This window comes from Schistocerca piceifrons, chromosome 1, assembly GCF_021461385.2.
Source record: "Schistocerca piceifrons isolate TAMUIC-IGC-003096 chromosome 1, iqSchPice1.1, whole genome shotgun sequence".
NCBI lineage: Eukaryota > Metazoa > Arthropoda > Insecta > Orthoptera > Acrididae > Schistocerca > Schistocerca piceifrons.
In genome coordinates, this window is record NC_060138.1 from 1,146,344,271 (window position 1) to 1,146,350,270 (window position 6,000).

The following is a 6,000-nucleotide window of genomic DNA, read 5'->3' on the forward strand; positions in this document are numbered from 1 at the left end:
AAGAGCAACAACAACCTCAAATAGGTCATCTCTTTTTACATGGCACCTTGTGATTCCTGTGCATCCACAGCAAAATCCAAGCTAGGAACCTAACTACTTTTGTATGTAAACTGTTTCTGTATCACTGCCGTGGCCTCTTCTGTGGTATGTTTTTTCATGTGCATTGTGTCAGTAGTGAACTAATCTTATTTTCAGAGTCATGGCTGCCAGTAGAGTTTAAGACAATTGCTTTTCTAGGTGTCATGCTTTAAATTTACATTTTTTTTATTGTGAACACTTCACACATTACAGGGGCACACCATCTCAAATAATGTGATCAATCACTTAACATCTACATGTGTACTCTGCAAACTATTGTGAAGGGCATGGCAGAGAGTACTCCCCACTGTATGAGTTATGGATGTTTTCCATTCCATTCACATGAGGCAGAGTGCAGGAGTAATTTCTGTTAAAATGCCTCTGTGCACATTGTAATTACTTCACTCTTGTCCTCACAGTCCCTATCGGAGCAATTCATAGAAAGTGAAGTATATTCTTAGACATCATTTAATGGCAGTTCTTGAAATTCTGTAAGTAGGCTTTTGTGGGATAGTATATGTCTATCTTCAAGGGTCTGGCAATTAACTTTCTTTGGCATCTCTGCGAGAGAGTCCAACAAACCTGCATTTGTGCTGCCTTTCTCTGTATGCATTCAATGTCCACTGATTGTCCTATTTAGTAAAAGTCCCACACACTTGAGAAATATTCAGGGATGGATTGCACGAGTGATTTGTTGCAGTGATACTGCATACTGATTTGCAGACAAGACCACATCACCAAACATAGGTTTAAAAGACTTGCTTCTGGCAGTAGTCATTCCAAAAAGTGTTTACTTTAATCTGTACAAGTACAGCCAGAGATAGCTGTTTTTCTGTTTGCCAAGTGTTAGAAACACGTTGCAAACGAACTGGCAGCACAATGTGAACAATGTTTCAGGCCTATGAGCAGTCCAGTCCAGCAGTTGCTTTCCGCGATATCATGGTTCTAATAATATCACCTCATTTTCACAATTTGAAACACAATATCTACATTTACATATATACTTTGCAAACCACTGTGAGGTGCATGGCAGAAGGTATGTCCCATTGTACCAAGTTATTAGGGTTTTTCCCCATTCTATTCACATATGGAGCACAGGAAAATGATTGCTTGAATGCCTCTGTGAATGCATTAATTATTCCAATCTTATCCTCGTGATCTCTATACAAGCGATACTTAGGGGGTTGCATCATATTCCCAGAATAATCATTTAAAGCTGGTTCTTGAAACTTTTTTAACAGACTTTCTCAGGATAGTCTGTGTGTCTCTTCCAGAGACTTCCAGTTCAGCTCCATCAGTCTCTTTGTGACACTCTCCAACAGATTAAACAAACCTGTGACCATTGATGCTGCCCCCTCTGTATAATTCAGTATTCCCTGTTAGTCCTATCTGCTATGGATCCCACACACTTGAGTAATATTCTACAACTGGCCACACCAGTGATTTATAAGCAATCTCCTTTGTAGATTTATTGCACATCTCCACTATTCTACCAATAAACCGAAGTTTACCACGACTGAATCTATGTGATCATTCCCTCTAATGGCAATGCTGCTGTCATATTCTGTTTATGAATGTATCATCTTTCATGTTCATGGATATAAACACTTGGGTACAGTCGGTATGCATAAAAGCGAACAACTTGTTTATTATAACAAATTTTCTTTTTAAAACTCTTGAAAAATCAATGGTAAATGAGGCTATCAGCACTGTAGTCGCCTAACCCACAGCACACTGGTTTGTGGGAATGGCCACTGGAAGATACTGACATTTGCAGAATTGATGTGTAAGGTAGCAATTGTGGCGTATAGCAAATGATTGTGGTATACATAATATGGTATGGCGTCCAGTAATCAGCTATACGTGGAGTTAACTGTAATAGTGTTTTTAGACCGTTTCATGTGTGGGTTAGGCCACTATTCCTTCAGCACACTTGGTTGTAATACATGAAATATGTGGGATAGGCTGTTATTGCTTTACACACTGCAGTCAAACAATGGACATGATACACATGAGGCATTAATGTTCGTCATCCATATCATCATTTACAGGGATGGTGTCGCCACACGGCTGTGCAGATGTCTTCAAGTTACGGTAATAACCATGGTGCAATGGGGGTACGTATTGCGGCAAGGCAATTAAATCGGTCTTTTTCAGCGTGTCCATTGGGATATAGTACGTCCAGAGTCTCAATTACTTTTGACCCTCGTTTAGCAAAACTGACGGGACATCTGGCTCATTGGAGTACTTATCTAAACGTACTGTGGACATGAAATATTTCCTTGTCATCAGTATAGCGATGGAGGGTGGTTGTTTTTGTGCAGCGATAATGATAATCATCCAGTCAGAGGGTGTGTATATGTTCGGGTGAAATTTCCTGTTCTTCGCGATGATACCGAAGTCCTTGTCACATGGTAGGTATGAAAGTCCCTGACTAGCAATCTATGGTGGATTACTTCTGATATGAAATCTGCATGCAGAACCATGAACTGACATAGTAAGGCCATTTTTATATTCTGATTTTGCTTGCCACATCGATTCAAGTACATAATCAGTAGCTTTCTTTGGACGTTATGTTTAATGCAATGCATGAGACACAATCCAATTTCTTGTGGTCCTCGGGATGCTTCGCCCTCACTCCATACATACATGGTAGCTTTCTTGGTGCATAGGTCCACTACTGCCACTTATAGTAACAGATACCTTTCGTAAGTACCGGTGTCGGTAAAGTCCTCATCAAATCTAAGGCAATCACGGTCATATCGTTGTCCTGATGCCTTCTTTCTGCTACATTGCTATGCTTTCCTGTCCGCGTGCTCTCGGTCTTTGATTGATGTAACTCTCTTTCACATTCCCATTTACCCTTCTCTTCCACGGTGTCGGCTGCAGCATGTTTGATGTTATAGAGGTCGCATTTATCACAGGAATCACTTACAGGGGGATGAAAGTACAGATTAAATCTTGTATTAAATATCTGACCAAACATGCAGTATGAGACTGGATCATCATGTTCGGCTTTATACAAATCGTATAACTTCCTCATTCTCAGGTCTGGTGACAAATACTTACGATCCACTGTTTCATTCATTCGTGCATAATGGCTCCGATATGCTGGAAACTGTGTTATGAAGCTCTCTACTGCAACCATCTTTGCTATTGGTGTTTTGTTTTTAGCAGGGCATGCGCCTCGCTTATCGATAGGTGGAGTCTGGTGCTGCACTTTGTGCAAAAGAACCCTTGTAATCCTACCATCTGATATCTGCAAAATGTTCTTAAAGAATGTTTTACACACCTTCACGTCCACTCCCTCTTCATTCTGGAAATGGTACACAGGAATTCCAAGTATTCATTTTCAGGTCACTGTCATGCATTACTGTTTGGCTGTGAGAAAGTTTTACAGCTAGTTCAGTCACACTGCACATACACGGCAGCTGTAGTGAATATAACATTTATTGCATAAATACATTATACTACGATTATGTCTTTCATATTGATGGGTTTGCAGAACTGGAGATATGACACTGAGTTGTTGAAATATGGTATTCATCTTACATATTACAGTGTTGACAATGTGGAGCCACAGTCAACAATCAACTTATACAATGCCTGTGACAAGAACTGTGTTTTTATCTTGATTTACAATGTATTTTCTAGTGTAGTCATGTGCTCTGGCTTTACTTACTTCTGCAGAGATCCACTATCTTGGGCTATATTTAAGCTACCAATGGAAGCCGGCATTCCCACTGCCGAAGTTCTTGCCATTGAAGAAGCCCTACAATATGCAGCAAATCAGTTTGACAACTTCCTTAATGTCATAGATTCGGGGAATGCAATGGAAAAGCAGCAATGGGACTCCAACACTAACCGCTATGTACTTGATGTAATTAAGGTAATCAGTGTCAAAGTCAATATAAACCTCGATCAAGGGACACACTGGTATCTCATGTAATGAGAGGGGAGCACCTGGCGAAACAAAGTGCGATTGGTGGCCAACCTTACTTCACTTGCCTTCCACATACAGACTTTGTTGTTGGCATAAAGAAAAAGGTCCATCAAGAATGGCCACAGATGTGGTAGGTTCACAACGTCCAAAGGAAGATGATATGCCACAATGCAGCTGACTATTCCATGTAAAACCTGGTTCTCCCAAATCAAGGAATCCAAATGCCACACCACATAGTAGTGGTCACAGCTGTTATCCTTCACATGTTTATAGGATGGAAGTTCAGCCATCTCCATACAACGAAGTCCACCCAACTGAGATTGCAGACCTTAACCATGTTTGATACTAGGCTTATCTCTCTCTCTCTCTCTCTCTCTCTCTCTCTCTCTCACACACACACACACACACACACACACACACACACACGCACACGCACATACAATGCCCGAAGTTTAAGGCCTTGATCAAAGCAGGAATTCCCCAACCTATGTCTATAATGGGCCTGTTTCAACAGCTGGCCAAAACGGCTTTCGTCAGTACCACCCGGTTTCTGCAAGAAGCAGATACCCAGTTGTAAGTCAGACACAGAGGTTCCAGCATAAGAAGATTCGATATATGGACTGGAATTCAACAGTAGGAAAAGGAAGAGAAGGAAAAGTAATAGGTGAATATGGAATGGAGGTAAGAAATGAAAGAGGAAGCCGCCTGGTAGAATTTTGTGCAGAGCATAACTTAATCATAGCTAAGGCTTGGTTCAAGAATCATGAAAGAAGGTTGTATATGTGGAAGAGGCCTGGAAACACTGGAAGGTTTCAGATGATTATATAATAGTAAGACAGATTTAGGAACCAGGTTCTAAATTGTTCGTCATTCCCAGGGGCAGATGTGGATTCTGACCACAATCTATTGGTTATGAACTGTAGATTAAACCAGTAGAAACTGCAAAAATGGGGAATTTAAGGAGCTGGTACCTGGATAAACTGAAAGAACCAGAGGTTGTACAGAGTTTCAGGGAGAGCATTAGGGAACAACTGATAAGGACAGGGGAAAGGAATGCAGTAGAAAAAGAATGCGTAGCTTTGAGAGATGAAATAAGGAAGGCAGCAGAGGATCAAGTAGGTAAACAGACGAGGGCTAGTAGAAATCCTTGGGTAACACAAGAGAGATTGAATTTAATTGATGAAAGGAGAAATTGAAAAGGAATAAAAAGTCTCAAAAATGAGAAAGACAGAAGTGCAAAATGACTAAGCAGGGATGGCTAGAGGCATATATCACTAGGGATAAGACAGATACTGCCTACAGGAAAATTAAAGATACCTTTGGAGAAAAGAGAGCCACTCGTATAATATCAAGAGCTCAGATGGAAAACCAGCTCTAAGCAAAGAAGGGAAAGCAGAAAAGTGGAAGGAGTATATAAGAGGGTCTATACAAGGGCGATGTACTTGAGGACAATATCCTTATTGAAATGGAATAGGACATAGATGAAGATAAAATGGGAGATATGATACTGCATGAAGAGTTTTACAGAGCACTGAAAGACCTAACTTGAAACAAGGCCCTGAGAGTAGACAACATTCCATTAGAACTACTGATAGCTGTGGGAGAGCCAGCCCTGACAAAACTCTACCATCTGGTGAGCAAGATGTACGAGACAGGCGAAATACCCTCAGACTTCAAGAAGAATATAATAATTCCAATCCCAAAGAAAGCAGGTGTGAAAATTACCAAACTAGAAGTTTCATAAGTCACAGCTGCAAAATACTAACATGAATTCTTTACAGATGAATAGAAAAACTGGTAGACGCCGACCTCAGAGAAGATCAGTTTGGATTCCATAGAAATGTTGGAACACGTGAGGCAATACTGACACTACGACTTATCTTAGAAGATAGATTAAGGAAAGGCAAACCTATGTTTCTAGCATTTGCAGACTTAGAGAAAGCTTTTGACAATGTTGACTGGATATTCTCTTTCAAATT